The following is an 18,409-nucleotide window of genomic DNA, read 5'->3' on the forward strand; positions in this document are numbered from 1 at the left end:
AATCCTTTTTAATTAAAAAATATATAGTCTGTTTATTTCATATCTAATCTTCTCTAATCATATTTAATTTTAGAAAAATCGTTAGTGTCATTCAGTGAAATCTATCCAAAAAAAAAGAATTATCAAAATTGAGCCATAAATAAACATTCTACAGGAGTATTCCAACTTCATGGAAATTAGTATAGTTAGGTTTTCGGTAGTCCTGAATAAGAATTAGTTGACACTCTATTATATTATTTATGTTATTTATAAAGAAGTCCCTAATAGCCTTTCTCGATATTTGACATCAAAAATGAGTCCCACTTAACCATAACTTCAGGTTGATGTAATAAGAACTAAAGGTTTTAGTGCGTTTTTGAGAGATCTATCCAAAAAAAAAATCCAAAGCAAACAGTAATCGAAGATTTTCCAACGATACAGAACTAAGCTGGGCGAAAATAATTTTGTATGTATTCTAAGTACTCCTAAATAAGAATTCGTTGCCAATATTTTTTTAAAATCCGTAATAGCACAAAAAAAAAACAATCTGGAGATAGATCATAACTATTTCTAGTAACAAATCCTAAGTTTCTCAATCCATTTCTAACGATAATTATTTGATCCCTAAACGTAAGTTGTACATCAAGTACTACACCCAAGTCGTTGATTATAGGGACAGGCTCCAGTGGGACCAAATTACTAGTGCGCATATATCGTTACAATCGCTACAGTCGCATTTTTCTCCGATCACAGATTTACATTGTTTAGATCTCTTTGCAATGATAATACGGCTGCTGAGGTAGGAAGTGAAATAAATAAATAAAGTTCGAAAAACGAGATGGCATAACAGCAGTACCAATGTCATTTATAAAAAAATAAAAAGTAGAGGATAACAGAGCAAAATTTTATTTCATTTGAAATGAAATTATTCTGACAATCTGAACTCTGAGTTCCAGAGTGGCTTTAAAGTCAAGTAACTATATACAATTTGCAGATTTCAAGAACTTATTAGTGGAAATGGTCTACAAAACTTTCGACCCATACCTCTGGGTTTATTTCGTACAACGTCGTTGTTAGTTACCGTATGCCGTCCATATTCATCGATTTATATAGCTTGAAATGACCATACGGATTTAAGTGTCGGTAATTTTTCTTAAACGTCCGCTTGGATTTTGAATATTTCATAGACGCGTTTTCCGAGTAAATTCGATCTTTTTACTCGGGTGTACCGGTTTTAACCTATGATTACATGTTTCTGTACGACGCGTCACATCGTACATGCAACGCAATCGAAAGGGGAGGCTAACCCTATAAGCTCGGACGTGATTTTACCGTGGGAATAGCCATGTAGACGGCCACTGGTACACCTGTTTTTAAATATATCAGTGCAATGAGAAAAAAAAAACCACGCGCTCGCCTATGTGAAAGTATTTCGGACAAAATTGATTTACATTCAGCGGTCCGTCCAGAATGTATAATTATCAAGGGTAAACTTCATTCGTGTGTCGCACGAAACGACTTTTAGTTTCCGGCGAGGGGGGAGCGAAATCATTTTTAGATGAATTCTCATGCATTCATGCGTTCGGTTTTGATACGAGAAACGAGATCAAATTTTACGAGGGTCGCAAAGAAAAGGGACGAGATTTTTTTTATGGTTAGAGGAAAATTTTGTATTCTGGTAATTATACGCGAATAATCAGTTATCTCCCAGACGCTTTCGACGTTGGAAAGTTTGTAATTGGTGGAGGAAATAACGAGAATGCGGAATAGAATATCCCTTCCTCTAATAGTTAAGTTAATTTCCAATCTCGTTGATGTTTACAATTGGCCAACGGAGTAAACCATCGTAGTTCCTCATGGGTGGTATGTCGCCTAAATATACTATGAAACTAGATGACTTTAAAGGTAGACTTTATTTCTATATGTCAGATTATTAAACTTAATAGTTCATTGTTACAATCAGGACTGCTATTCTTGCCTCGTGTTACTAATGTATACATTAGACAAAGAGAGATGTAATAATAAAAAATTAAGAAACCCATTTTCAAATATTTTATTATATCATGATAATCAAATGGTTTTTAATTAGTAGTAGTAGTAGTAGTTAATTACTATTTTGTTCGTCGGTGGGTATTTGAGTAATATGTTATCGATCTTATAACATTTTTTCAATAACGCTTTTTTGTTAAAAAGCAAGTGATAACTTGGCAACAGGGCAATGTTTGGAATTGTTCCTTAGCAGAAATTAGAAGCATAATCTATTTGATTCTAGAAGCTTGATTAATAAACAAATGGTACTTTACAAACATTACTTTTCATTAATTTCTAAATTAGCGAAAGTTTTTTTTTGTATATATGTATATATGTATGTATGTATGTATCGATATGTATACATATATATTCATAATTCATCTAGCTAAGACGGTTTTGTCGGTTACTTCGCTTATAACAGCTAGTAATGAAAATGAATTTCAGCAAATCTGGTTAATTCAACAAAGATTCAATAAATTTGAAATAATTTAAAAAAAATCCCCGCGTCATTAATGTGACGAGGGTGACAGGTTGTCCCAGAGAGGCCACTAATGGTTTGAATTCCTCCCAATTAATTCAATTATATTCGGTCAGAGTCAAAATTTAATTTCCTCGTTTTAAAATCTCTTGCAGGTTACATACATAGATTTTATGATACGATTTTTGAATTACTATTTACGCAACATGGAATGTTGCCAAACCTCAATACAACCAAAACTGAGTCGTACCTGCTAAAATCGACTTGACTTGACCAACATGAGATTGCTACATGATTTAAAAATCTTACAAGAAGCTGAAATATTTTAGTCCAGAAAAAGTTTAACAAAGGGAAGATCACCCAAATGTCTATATTGGTCACATTGTTGTGATAAAACTAAAATAAACTTAATCTGTATAAAATTAAAGTCACATAATTATATGTAATAATAAAATTGCCATATGACAATAAACATAACACAATACACAATAACTTACTCTCTTAGCTTCCACATCACTGCATAATTTACGTTCCCGCCCTATCAATTTCTTTTTGGTCATTCTATTGTCCTTTCATTCTTAGATTAATCTGTAACATATAACATATGTTATAACAGATATGAATAGATTTTGCTATAACGCACCTTCCAAATTTGGGATTTTTGACATATACAAGGTAGCAGATGATCGTTGGTTAATTTTGGTTTGGTACAGTGTGTGAATAAACATTGGGACAATATCAAAATTATTATCTAAAGCCTGTATGAAATTGAAACCGCATGTTATCCGAGTATCGAAATGAGATTTTAGACCGTTTTTTAAATTTTATTAAAAAGTAAAAAATGTACAGGACATATAAACCGCATTTTTATTCAGAAAAAATATACTATCAATGCACCAATGTAGTATATAAATTTGAGGGAAATGTTTCATGTATATATAGTGCGATATATATATATATATATATATATATATATATATATATATATATATATATATATATATATATATATATATATATATATATATATATATATATATATATATATATATATATATATATATATATATATATATATATATATATATATATATATATATATATATATATATATATATATATATATATATATATATATATATATATATATATATATATATATAAAGAAAAAAATCGCAACAAAATTTAGGGAAATTTCATTTTTTGTGGCCAGTTATTATTGTTTATTATTAGAAGCAAAATTTTCACCGCTTTCTGGTTGTATATGGCGATATAATCTGTTCTGAAACTGTAAATAATGAATAGGTAGGTACTGTAAACAAACTACATTACATATTAAGAACTAATTAAGATCTTGTTACCTTGTTGTTAAATAAACTTTTTTTTAGTGAGCTTATCATAAGATTCAATTAGAACAGGTTTTTTGAAGTAGACCAACTTCTTTTGGCTGCAATTTTCAAAATTTTACCTAGCTTTCTTCAATACATTTTAGAACTTTAATCAAAGTTTCACGAACTGTATCGCCCTATGCCCGAATGCGACAATAAACTTCAAATTGAAATTATTCAGTCGTGTCTGCGGTCGACAACACTATCACCTCGTAGAATTTAGCCCATACGAATCCGAACGAACGTGTAAAAATGACGATCGATAATATTATAGGAATTTTCGTGTAATAAAAAGTCAATCCTGCGTAACTGCGGACCACACGTCCGTAAGAGGGAACTATGCTATATGATTTTTGCGTTCCAATTTATTGGGCGTAAAATATTCAGGCGGTTTGTCAAATTTGAGATATTATTGTAAATTCTCCACTCTCACATCTATACATACATTGTACTTCCTTTTTGATAAATGTTTTAGCTCTTCTCTGTTGGACATCTCGTACTTACAATTGTACAACGTTTTAGAACTTAGGACATTCAAATTTAATGAATTTTTCGATAATTTCCTCGAGTTTTAAAACATAATTCGATCTTTCTGCCACAATTGCTATCTAGCGTTTGGTCAAAGGTTATTTCGTGTTTGTACTTGGAACAATTTTTATTTTGAAAAAGGTGTATAAAGAAAATTAAATAAAAACAATTTACTAAAAATTTACATCTATTTATCATTTGCTTTGATTGTGTGAAAAAAAATATATGGTATGATTTTTTCTACGACCTTACATAGTTTAATTAGAGCCCAACCCGCTAGTGAAATTAGCATCTTTATCATAACCTAAAACATGAATGAGAAAAAAAATAAAACTTCCATTTTACGGGTTTTGATTACTGTTTAGTTATTCGTATTTAATATACCAACTACAATACCCATTGAAACGTTTTTTATTGGTTTATTATTATTTTATTTACAATAACCTCGACAAGCACAAAATTACCCATTTGCTGAAACTATTACTTCATTTTAGCATTATTATCTACCCTTTTCAAATATTTAGTGTTATCACTTATTTTTTCATGAAAAACTAATATCCAGGATTTTCTCTTGGTTGATTTACTTAAAAAACGTATTTTTTACGTTCAGTACATGTTGATATAATAAATATAGCATGATAAAAAATATCCATATAATAACAAAATCTGAATATATTCAAAGCTTCATCATTGGATTGAGGATTTTCATCCAACGAGTTGAGTTTCCGCATCCCTTTTTTTCAATTTTTTAGTTTCCGTATGTCCGTATAATATTCAAAGATTGATGATTTTCATCCAACAAGTTGAGTTTCCGCTCGATTTCTGTATTGTAGAAGGATTCTTTCTTTTTCAGCTTTAACTTTTGAAAAAACTTCTATATAGTATTAGAAATGTCGTAGTCGCAATTGTAAGTTAAATATTATCTATATTTTACAACGACTAATGTGATTAAATTTCGCAATCCACAAATCACACATTGAATTCTTAAAGGTATTTGGTATTTGATGAAATTTCACTGCCAATTTCAACATAATTCATTTTTTGTGTTTTGTAATATTCCTTTTTTATAGAAACTATTTTTGTTGTTGAATCGCTTTCTGGTATCTAGAAAGTAATTGAGCAAAAATTTAATGAATCTTAAAAAGTAATTAGTCTGTTATTGTGTCCATTTAAAATTAATTTGCTATTTTTAATATCTTTTCACAATTCTAAAACATCAACGTTTAGAGTTTGTAAAAATCAGCGAATGGACATCTATCCGATTAACAGTGATTGACGGAAATTTGAAGTAAGTTCACGCGAATCGACCGAGATTCCCATAGCGCGTTTCCGTTTCCGGGCAGGTGAGTGGCGCCGCTGTGGCTGAGCCGGGAATTACGCTTGCCTGCCGGCCAACCCGACTGACCACGACTCTGATTTCGCACGAGCGACGCGCTCCACTGAATTTCCAGACCGCTTGAATTCCACCACGTGTTTGTAAATAACATTTAAAAAAAAATAACGGAAAAGGTGATCTCGCCTGGACCAGGTCAAACAGGTTATATTATATATTATATATTATATACATTCAAAATATTCGACGTTTCATAGTTATGTTAGTAATTTTTGAAAAATGTTTTTTTAATATTTCAGACCTCATTTTGTTAACTTTTGTTATACGTCATTATAGCAAGAACAAAACACGTTAATTTTACAGCTTTTAAAAGTAATAAATAAATAAATAAATAAATATAAATATAAAAAATAAAGTAAATAAATGTAGTCTGCGACAACAAATCGACGGGAAACAAGCTCTCCCCACTCAAAACAGCGTATAAAATTGTAAATGTGGTTGAAATTGTGGATAAAACCAATGTACCAAAATGAGATTTAGGATACCAAAAATATATTTTCCACTACTGTTTAAATAGTTTATTTTGCAAGTAAATTTATTATTGTAATTTGCAATCAAAAGTTTAACTAACAATTTGAGCTCCAAACATTAAAGGTGCAACAAAACGAAACGTTATATGTAGACTTAAAATCTTAACAACTTAAAAAAACAGTAATTTAATGTTATCTAGATAAAGTTGTGACGCACAACTTCAATAACAGTTAGGCTGTTAAATGTGAAAATGATACAATCGAACAATAAAAACTAACTAACTAATTACAACCAGAACTATGAAACATAATAAAAATTTATTGATAAAAGTGATTACAAAACAGGCATTTTATAGCACATGAGAACTAGGGCCCACATGTAACACGAAATGCGATAGTAGAAACTCCTTGACAGTTTAATTTGAGCAAGCAAGACACTTCTCGGTCTGTTTTTCCCGATAATGACAGCTTACTGGTGTGCTCACTGCATTGCATAAGACATTCATATAAGCCCATTTGTTATAAATTGTTTATGACTTCTACAATCTCTTGAATTAATTAGGTACGATGATAGGATAGATACGCTGTCAAACTTTAAGAGAGGCAGCCCTTGTGTGATTTTAAGACACAAAGTACATATAAAACCTAAGTAAAAAGTCAGGTTTGGTCGCAATTAGATCATCCTGTTAATTCCACTTTAATTGTTTTTAATAATTTTAAATAAAGCAACTAAAGTACAAATTTATTGTATCTTATTTTTTTGGTATCTTGTGTAAATTGTTGTTATTAATTGTATGAAGTGGTTTTAAAAAGGGGATTTGCTGTCAGGTTTATATTTTTCATCTCGAAAATGACGCGCAATAATACCGTAAAATAAAATGGTTTTAAAAGGTTTCAGACCTATGTATATAGTCACTTTTTGCCTTAGAATCAATCAGAGAATCACCTTCTGAAGTTTGATCCCAAAAATAACAAACACACTGCATACAAAATGGAATTAAAATATTATTTTTGGAAAATAAAATATTGCAACATCTGTTTATAAACCAGAAATTTTTCTGACTTCTGAGTTATATTACATTATCTACAAGGATTAGAATTTTATTATTTGCAAAATAAAATTCCAACGACTAAGATAAAAACAAAAACCTAAAATGATTGACCACGTTTGCAACTTCGATGTGCGACTAGTTATAGTATCTTCCGATTCAGTCCCCCATTTTTTTTTAATAACAAACAAAATATTCGGTAGGTTTTTGCACTTTAGCAAAACCAGAACAAAAAGCTCGTTATTGTTTTTTAGGATTTTGGTTCCAATAATAGAAACAGTTGTACATTTTCAAATAATGTAAGCAAATATTATTAAATTTCTTCATCGTAAATACGTACTGAAACAATAAACAATAATGATGTTTACGGAACAATTAATCGCACCTTGCTTGCATTGTTGCAAAAATGGATTTTAAACGTAAATTGTGCATTTCACTTTTAAAATATTTTCGTTGAGCGATTACGTGCAAAATTAAGAAACCGGAACTCGTCGGCGTTGGTTTTCGGTTTAAAATGTAATTACACGCCATCGCGATAGTTTATGTTACATACCAATATATGTTTATATCCTGCGTGACGTAACCTTGCACGGGATTGGCTTACTTTTTATCCTAGCTTATCTTGCGCAATTTTAGAGAAACCAAATATAAAGCGCGATAAATAGCATTCCCATCCCCTAAGAATACAAAAAAGATCCATATGTAGCGAACAATATGGATGATATTGTATATCAATTTTGAGATCAAGCTGATATGAATGAACTTTAAATATTTTATTTATATTTTACATATGATGGTTATATTTCAGGTAAAAATTTAACGTTTTGATACAATTCCAAGGCTTATTTTTTAAACGGTCATATAAAAAAAGTTAAAGGAATAAATGTTTTACGCTTTGCCGCATAATCAAAAGCAGATAACTATAATTGCAGTGACCGTTTTTCTGCAAGTTGAGACTCTGTCCATACCATACCATAATTAGTACAATTTATTAATTAATTAATTCAAAATTGGTGCTTACCTACCTACTGCATGAAACACAGTTAAATACTTACGTCTAGTGAAGAGGAGTTCACATAGCCTATTCCATTGAAAAATTGGTTGTTAGGTGAAGGCGGTGCTTAGTTTGCACATTGTAAATAGACAATCTTCGTATATTTTTTGAGTTGGTATTGTTAACCAATAGCGCCAAAATCATCCGTTGGAATTTCGATTGATAGCAGAAAGGAAATATTTAGATAAGGATCTGCGGATCCCAATGTACACTTCGCTCGTCGAATTCGTGCAGCTATAAAATGATAGACAACATTTACGGAACAAGAAAAATTCCTCACTTGAAAACTTAAGTTTGTTTTATTAGATACTCGCAACTGATCAATGTTCTCCAGCCTGCTACATTTCTACCTCTATGTTTAGCTAAAAATAATTTCTCCAATTATGCCAGTATGAATATCAATATCAAGTTATTCTATTTAAAAATGTAACAAGTTTAATAATGTGAATTCTTTGAATTAGCGCCCTACGCCCCTGAGCCCCTCTGCCGGATGGTATCTGGTAATAGCCCATGCACGTATGCGATTGGAATCCACGTGTGATTTATGTAATTCGTGCTGTGACACCGGCTACTAGTATTTTAGCTCGTTATATCACACAGCGTATAAGATATTATTTTTACCGGGACGCGTACTTTGCCAAATTAATTATCGCCATGTTATGGCCATTATTAACAACACCCTAGCCGGGGACTGCAAGCTGATTTATGCGTCAACTAAGTTTTGCCATGCAGGAACGCTGCAATAAATAAGAACGCTGGTTACGCTACTTTATGACTAATAGCGAGAGATAACATTGTAAACATCCATACTTAATTAGAAAATTGCCGGTGTGCTGCTCGTCTGTTGCCTGTCGAAAGGCATTCCGTTATATCTCGGTAAATCTTAAACTAAACCAAATATGTCATCGAATCTCTTACCGCCTTTCTGTACCGCAACTCAAAAAGTCGACGAGAAAATAATGAAGCTCCTTTATTTTGTCAATACTATTTTGCTCAGACCAGAAAGTAGGTCCGTGAGAGACGAACAAGTTAGTATATTTAAAACTAAACTCAATAAAAGTTCCAATAATTCAACCCTATAAGAATACAACTATACTCGTAATGAGATTTATATCTTTAAAACTTTTTTTAAAATTTGCAATATTATGAATAGGGTTGTGGAATTGACCGGTCATCTTTTTAGAGCCAATGAACCGGTCACCTGACCGAAATAATTTTAAAAACTCCATGAAATTTATATTTATTTATCTATATTTATTTATATTGTGCGTTAAGTCGCCGTCATGTCATTCTAGGAGCCAAATGGAGTAGATCTTATTATTGGGATTCCTCCAATCGCTAAGTATTGTATTCGCATATTCCTTGAAGAGGGTTATAGGTAAATTGGACATCACAATTTATATAAAGTACATATTATTATTAAATAATGATAGATAACACTCTACAATTGCAAGATGTTACTTAAAACATTTTTTGACTAGTCAATTAAAAAGTGGTCAATTTACCCCGGTCAATTTAGAAGTGGTCAATTGACCAGTTCCAAAACTAATCATGAACTTATGTCCATAAGGATTTTAAAAAGACGCGGCTAATCAAACATCTATCATTTACTAACTTAAATCCAGTTGTACACGATCTGAACATTGTGGAAGAGGCCGCCCTCCAGTTAGCTTGAACGCCGATTACCCTACATCTACATATTCTGGTCAATCTGTCAGTTAAAACTATTCAGGCGTTCAAGAAGAATCAAAAACATATTTATTTGTACGGATGGCATGACGTACTCAAAGGCAAGTATAAACGTGTGTGTAGTACGGTCGCATGTAGGGCTAAGAAATCAGAGAATTCAGTAATAGTGGTGAGCCCATTAAATATATGATTGGAATTGGTATAAAAAAAATATCCTTCTCGCACTGTTGTCAAAAGTGTTAACGTGCTAACGCGTGGTCTTCATTAGAAGTTATTGCAACTTTCAAACACATAATATTAATCTTGCACTGACCGTGCTCTACTCACACGAGTATCTTTTTTTAGCATATGAAGTACGGGGTACCTAAATAAATAATTTCTGAATAATCATGTTCACTTCTTAGTTCGTTATTTACAAAACTTATGCATTCCTTAACTGACACTGTCAGTTTCAGTTCTCTGAAGAAGCCAACAGGATGATTGGCGAATGTTAGCAAGTTCGACTCAGCAACAACGTAGGAGGAATCCATAAGTTTTGTAAATAGTATTACAGTAGCCTGTGGAAGTTTCTTTGAAAAAAATCGTATTTCGTTTTTCAATAATTTGTATTATTAATAACCATATTCTGCATCATTGTAAACGTGATCTGAAATTTAAATGCTTCATTTGGTTTCTTCTTTTTATTAATCACATGAGCAAAACACAGACCACCAACGTATTTGTTGTAAAAACTAGCAGATACACCATCATCGACCAGGAAATATATTCATGTATTCATAATTCACATTTTTAGAAGGAAAGGAGTATTGTAGACAAAATACGAGATCTTCAAAATGGAAATCTCACAACTCCAAACAAGCGCCTATTTGGATAAGGCTGATTATATACCTAAGCATAAAGTATGTAAATCTTACAAATATTTACGAGAATAGACAAGAAGCCATATCGGAATTTCAATTAACTTCAACTTATCAACTTATCAAAGCCAAACTTACCTTATTTATAATGGTCATCCGGAACTGACAGTGTCTCTATTGAGGGAGATGTGAGGTATATCTTCTTTCTCAATGATTCAATGATCTCGATTGTGTTGAATAACCTGTCAATTATTAATTTATTAAGTTATTGATTGATTATTTTTATACCTCCATATTCAATAACATCTTGAAAACTGCTAGAAATAATTATACCTACCTAGTGGAGTCGAAATTGGAAGAACACCTTATATTCAAAAAGAAAATTGTTGCTACTTTTTGACCCAAGCCGTAACTTTGCGACATTTCATGAATTTTAAGACCGTAATCTACGTGACCAAATTTCCATGATTACTAAGTGTTTGATCTATTCCTTACTCTAAAATACCCAATTATGCCTTGACCAAGAGTGTGTGACGCCACCTTTATTATACGCCGTCGCGAACCATTTGAAAAGTATTGGAAACGGGGTTTGGAGCGATCGGATATTTTCGGTAGATTTTAACAAGGTACTCAGTGAATGTATTCGTGTTGTTTTCCAAAATATACCCAAAAATTGATGGTCGTAGAAAAAGTATAGTATATCATCACGTTGATAAACTCAGTCACTCGTTTATTAAACATTTGCTCAACTGAACTTCACACGTATCAAAACAAACTTGTGACTAAAGTGACATTTATCAAAGTTTTTGCACAATATTCTATTTCATCATCAGTGTGTTGATAACATTGCAGTGAATCAGATGTTATAAATCAGGTCGGATTCGTATTTTTTCTGAAATAACGGAATTTTAATTTATCTTCTTTCCTTGTAAGTAATTTCAACTAATCATGTTAATTCCAGTTGAATTTTATTTGGATGTCGACAGAAATTTTATAAATATATGAACTAAAGCAGAAAAAAGGTACTTATGTAATTGGGATTTGTATTTTTTAATGTATTTATTTAATTTCACTTTATTGCAGCTAAAACATACGCCAATATTCATTGAACATCGCTATTTCTTTTTTAGATTTTGCGTACAACTAAGTTCGGCCATTATTAGATGTTTAATAGTGTTAAAATAACAAAACCTTCAGTACCCAGAAAATGCAAAAATATTTGGAATTATAGTTCCTTGAAAGCAAAAAATTCTCTGTAGAACTTAGGTGTTTTGTCTTAAAAAAATATTTTCACGTTTTATGTCGAACTGAGTTCCCCCTGAATAATACGACGATGAAGTTCCCTGCTAATGAAGGCTTTGCGTGAACCACCGCAGCTTCTCCTGCGGACGACCCTCTATTAATTACGGCCGCTACGTGCTGGTCACGTAAATTGTCTTTTAAATATTTGCGCTTTTGTTACGCTTTTTACCTGCGAATTCTTTTACCTTGCTTATCAGTACTAGTATACAGATAAAACTGTTACTTGTTTGCTTGTGGCATTATGCAAACTTTTACTGCTAATATAAGTAAATCGACTTTAACAAAATCAAATAGCTCTTTAGCTTCTTCGCCAAACTGATGGGACCGAGAAAGGTCGAAAGCTGCCGTTACGAAATAGGAAATCACAAAATAACACTAGGTTGTGGTGAATCATTAGTTAGAACCCAGTTTCATTCCTGTCAAGTACATTTTCGGATGGCTTGTTTCGAGTTCAGATTTCTCTGATGAAAGACCCTGCAAATGCTACAACCTGGTACAACCTTTGGTCTTTCATGATTTTAACTTGGAACTTTATACCTTGCTTCAGGTTTCTCTTCCTCATTGAGGAGATTAATTGAAACAAGCCATCCGAAAACGTACTTGTCTGGTTTTCTAGTCATGACAACGTTTCATTTTGGTTTTTGAATTTGACTTTGCACTAGTGAAACTGGGTTCTAACTAAGGATTCACCACAGCCTAGTGTTGTTTTGTGATTTCCCATTGAATAACGGTAGCTTTCGACCTTTCTGGAGCTCATCAGTTTGGCGAAGAAGCCAAAGAGCTAATTGATGGATTCAAATGCAAAGAACGATGTTCGTTCGAATTTGTTAAAAGACCAAAGGGTGTATCAGGTTCCAGCATTTGCAGAGTCTTTCAATCGAACCACAAATTTCGTAATAAATCTGCTTTGTTGCAAAACAATATCAATAAATAATAATAATAAATAATAAATTAATAAATAAAGTTTATGAACTTGCTAAAGTTTCGCCAATCATCCTTTTGGCTTCTTCAGAGCTTGACTGAAACTGCCTCGCATTTCACTCTGTACCTGCTTATATATTGTTTGATGGAAGCTAAACATCGTCTCGGATGACTGATTCCTATATTGGTAAAGGCCCCAGTCGCGGTTAAGATTGTTAGGTTGCTTATTGATTTCTATAGAGTCTCGGATTTTTCGTTGGAAGAAGATTTGATTACACGCAAGAATTTTAGTTTTATTGAACAAATTTTATGTCTGGTTTCGTGATTGTGTTCTGATGAGTTTATTTGTCTTAGTCTTAAAGCTCTTTGTATGGTTTGCAGCATATGCATGGAATGTTGTAAACTCCTAGCATCTCAAATAACTAAAACCCTATTAAGCGTTCCATCACAAAATACACTTCAACACAATTTTCCAATACCAATGAGGCCGAAAGCAATCCCACACTTGCCAATGTTGTCCTTCCTTACATTCAAAACCTCGCTGACATATATCAAAGGTTCTAAAGAAATATAACGTCAAAATCAGATTTACCACTTATCCAAAAATCTCTCAACTTCGATCCGTCCAAGACAAAAAAGTTTATAGCATTCCCTGCATATGCTGCAAAGAATACATCGGAGATACCCGACGACAAATATCACCTACTCTCAAAGAACATTAAAGAGTTTTAAGACTATGGCAAACAAACTCATCAGCAGTTGCCGAGTTTTATTCGATAAAAGTAAAATTCTTGCATATAATCAATTCTGCCAACAAAAAACCGAGAGTCTATAGAAATCTATAAACAACCTAACAATAGACGAGACGTGTTTATGCCCCTCATTTAGCTCCGCCCATCTCAAACAATATATAAGCAGGTACAGAATAAAATGCGAGCCAGTTTTAGTTAAGCTCTGAAGAAGCCAATAGGATGATTGGCGAAACATTAGCAAGTTTGACTCAATAAAAACCGTCGCAAGAGGAATCCACAAATTTTGTAATTAGTATTACAGTAGGCTGTGGAAGTTTCTTTGAAAAATTGAATTGAAGTTCACTATAATGCATTTCGTGCCATTGTTTGATATCACTTTTTATTGTACTTAATTTCAATACTAATACCAAAGTCTACAAAAATAAAGTATAAGGTAATAGAAATAGCTCTGGTATTTAATACCAGGTTATTTAGGCAGGTTTTGCCTTTCTTGTGAAACACACCTTCTCACCTCCAATCTTCCTCTGTTATCCCCGAAAGCTCCAAACTCCAACCTTCTTCCGTTATCCTCAGAAGTCTAAACTACTAGTTACTCCCTTCAAATCTAGGTCCAATTTAGATTTTAATTTTTTAAAATTTTGACAAACTTTAATTTTTTTTAAAACGCAAGTATAGTGTTTTACAGTGATAAATCTATCGAACATACATCATGATCCTATTGCGAATGGCAAAGTGATAGGGAGGATATCGAAATATAACATCAATTTTTTGTTTTTCTTCGTTTTAAATGAACCATTAACAATGCTCAGCAACTTCGACGGTGACAATAATTGAAAGCAACAGGTCAATACCTCGAAAAGGATTTATTTCGTGCTGTCCCCTTTTAATTTTCTTAATTCGTTTATGATAAGTAGGGGCCACACTGAACATTTTAAATCTGATTTATGGCAAGGGTTTCTCGAAATATTACTAATAAAGCATGTATATTAAAATTTTAACGGCTACCAAAATTTACGATGGAATCAAACGCAAAATCGAGTTAAAAAGAGAATATATTTTATAGTTCATTTTAGTGGTCGTAAATCACATTTTACACGGTGTATAGGTATGTCTGCCGAATCTCTACCTTGTAGTCCAAACTGTGGGGACATTACTTGGACTCGCAGGTCCCAATTACCTTTAATCCGAGCTAGATCTAATTTTTTTCTTTCTTTTGTCTCATATCGTGTAATTCCAATTCAAAAGCGTGGTAAGTTTGTAGTTATAGGTATTGTTCAGTATAGGAGTTCAAACAGAGTTCAAATTCATTTAAGAATCATGTATTGGATAAAAAGAAAAAAACTCGCACACGTCCATCATAATTTTTTGTTGCACTTTATTGGCAGTAAATACAAAATATGGTGGGTCAAGATATGCATACTAAGTTTTTTGAAATCCATTTCTGCATAAATTTTATTCATAATTCATATAGCATACGCCATACCTATCTCTTAATTTTTGTGACCAAAATGATAAAAAATAGAAATTTTATTTTGAAATGAACAGGTAAGTAGTTAGTACCAGTAAAGTGGCTGTTAGTACAGAAAGTAAATGTGGTGCATCCAAATAAACTGGAATTTTAATTTTTTTTAGATATGAAAACGACAAGTCAAGAAGTTTGTAATTTGTTTAGCACAATGAATAAAATTGAGAGAAAGAAACTTTTTAGAAACAGGGCATGTCAAAGAAATTATTTTATCAAGTGTTGAACTTCTTGCCAACAAGCTAATCGATTTAAAAAAGCCTCCAAAACCTTACTGAAGAGATTTTCAATAATTTGACCTATTTCGCATCTAATTCTAAATTTGAAATCATCTAAATTTTGTCGTTTTGCCTTAGACATTTTTGATTTTCAATATCCCCAGAGGAAGCAATCTAGTGGGGTAATGTCTGCAGCTCATGCTAACCATTCTATTGATCCCCTTCTACCAATCGAGCAAAATGGGGCGAAGCACCATCCTGTTGAATCCAAATATCTCTATCTGGCGCATCAGGCTGATTTGGATTTGGAAAAACGAACTTCGACAGTAAGAATTACGTTATTTTGAAGATATTGAAAATGTTGTAAATAAGAATTTGGTCAAACAATTTTGTTATTCAAAATTCCTACCCAAATACATCACTAAAAAATATCTAACGATATCTTCGTTCAGCTCCAGTAATAATGATGTAGTGATGTAATAATGTGTAATTCAGTAAGACAGTTAAGCTTTGAAGAAACCAACAAGATGATTGGCGAAATGTTAGCAAGTTCAATTAATCAATAACCGTCGCAGTAGCCTGTGGAAGTTTCTTTGAAAAGTCAAAAAAAAATTATGAAAGTCTAACATTGGAGATGGAAGCACCTAAGAAGAATCTTCCTACACAACGAAAATTTTACACATACAGGACTACTTTTACCTGTGCACAAACTGTTTAAATTTTCGCATTTTAATTTACTGTTAGCACATTAGCTATGTTGCAGAGTTGAACTTGTATAGAGAATCGCCTATCTAGAATTAGAATTAAATAATTTAGATAGCATATAATTCTTTTCAGATGGTATCATATTAAAACCATTTGTTTTTTTTTTTTTTAGATTTTGCATATACTAGTTTTGGCAACTTTGTGTCAAAAACTTACTGCTTTGTGTTATACTAAATAGGAAGGCTTCACGAAAATAATTTAATCCCGTCGAGGCTTTACTTTAAAAATATGTTTCAAAAGGGGCAAACAAAATTTTTATTTGTTATTTCTGAAACGGTTTGGAGTGCCAAAATGAAATTTAGACCTAAATACTTTGAGTAAATAGTACAAATTTTAAGTTGAAAATTTTAGTTTATAGTTGTTTCTGAACGAATCATTCTATTATTCCCTGAGATAGTTCGTTCGCCTTTTTCAGGCAAATTGTTTAAAAATATTATTTTTGCTCAAAATTCAGCGCTGCTAATCTGCGAGTTCAAATGTTGTCAAAGCGGTATCTGGTCTAAAACTCATTGAGATATAAAAAAAGTATTTTAGGGACTCTTTTAGTATCTTCGAAATTAGGTATTGTAGACACGTTGTAACTAACTTTATAATCACTAGCGAATTGCTTCGATGACAAGTCCGCTCATAAAAGCAATAATTTACGAGTGAAATGGACTGAAGCTCCTAATGGGCTCTATTACGCATTAATTGTTAATGAATATATTAATTTGCCAAACTTTAATTCTATACCTATTTCCGTTTACTCTGAAACTGTTGTTGCCATCGAAAATTCTTCCTCACACATTTGTTGTATTCCGCTGCCAACAAAATAATTGAGTTATCGACTTGATATTCTTCAAATTTGGTTTTATTGAGTTTTAAGAGGTTGTAAAAACTACACGGCTGTCACCGTATTTTGACAAAAATAGCCATTTCATTATGTATTTCACACATCCATATATACAAACAAAAATAAAGGCGCATGCAAACTTACAAAGGCGAACACTCAGTAAACTGTAGGTATAGTACTCAGAATTAATAAAGCTCAAAGGCATTACTAATTTTCACATAATTAAACTGTTAGCTTCAGTCATAACATGAATTTACATACATAAAATAATTTAATCCCGTCGAGGCGAGTAGCAGCGATGCCGCCGACAACTTTAAAAACACTGATATTATGACGGTCTGATGTCCTGACCCGAATATTAGAAGTCGAGCTTGTCGCCTTCTTGGTTCATAAAACGGCTACGGTTTCAGAATTTAGTCAAATTTAAGCATCGTAATCTTGATTTATTGCAGCGCCCCGTCGCGATGAGTTTTGTCATAGACTTGGTGACCATGTACTTTTATTGTTATTCCTCCAGACCCAAATTATTACCAACGGGTTGATTTGTTTACGATTCGCCATAAGTTTTACGATGGGGATAAACTAATAAACTTTCGATTTCCCGATAAACGATAAAAGCTTAATGTTAGGCTTGGAAACTCGGTAGTCAAGAAAGCATTTTGTTGTTGTTTTTAAATTTACCTCCCAGCTACGCGATTAGAAAGAGGATTGACTCACAAACATCCCCTGTTGAGTCACTATATAAACAGCGTGGCCTACATCTGTAAATAGTTCGACCAATTACGGCAAAACTATACGTAATTAGAAAAAATGTAAAATGAAAGATACTTGGGATTAAAACGCAAGTATTTAGTTTCGTCTATAATGTCCGACAAATTTAAATATTATTCATATAAACGTAGGTCTGCTACTTCCAACTTTGCAACATACAAAAAGACTTTTTTACAATGTGTTAAATATTTTTTACTCATTTATGATGAAAAGGGACTGATTTTGTTTTAACTAGATTAAAACTGTGTTGTCTAGTGCCGTCCCGCGCAACCGTTGTTAGTTTTTATGTTAAATGAGCCACTAAAGGTAGAACTTTTTCACTCTTCAGTTGTCGTATCTTGCCTTGTTTTCCATGAATAATAATTATGAAAATTGAGAAAATGTTTTAATTAACATTTGATATGCAATAA

The 18,409-nt window shown here is 32.3% G+C and overlaps 1 protein-coding gene across 1 annotated transcript in view; it reads right to left on the bottom strand.

The window, feature by feature from the left end:
- LOC132697240 (transcription factor Sox-2) overlaps positions 1-18,409 on the bottom strand; it is a 58,043-nt gene that overhangs the window by 30,848 nt on the left and 8,786 nt on the right. The gene's annotated exons all lie outside the window — the stretch shown is intronic.

This window comes from Cylas formicarius, unplaced genomic scaffold, assembly GCF_029955315.1.
Source record: "Cylas formicarius isolate icCylForm1 unplaced genomic scaffold, icCylForm1.1 PGA_scaffold_1__22_contigs__length_36826433, whole genome shotgun sequence".
Classification (NCBI taxonomy): domain Eukaryota; kingdom Metazoa; phylum Arthropoda; class Insecta; order Coleoptera; family Brentidae; genus Cylas; species Cylas formicarius.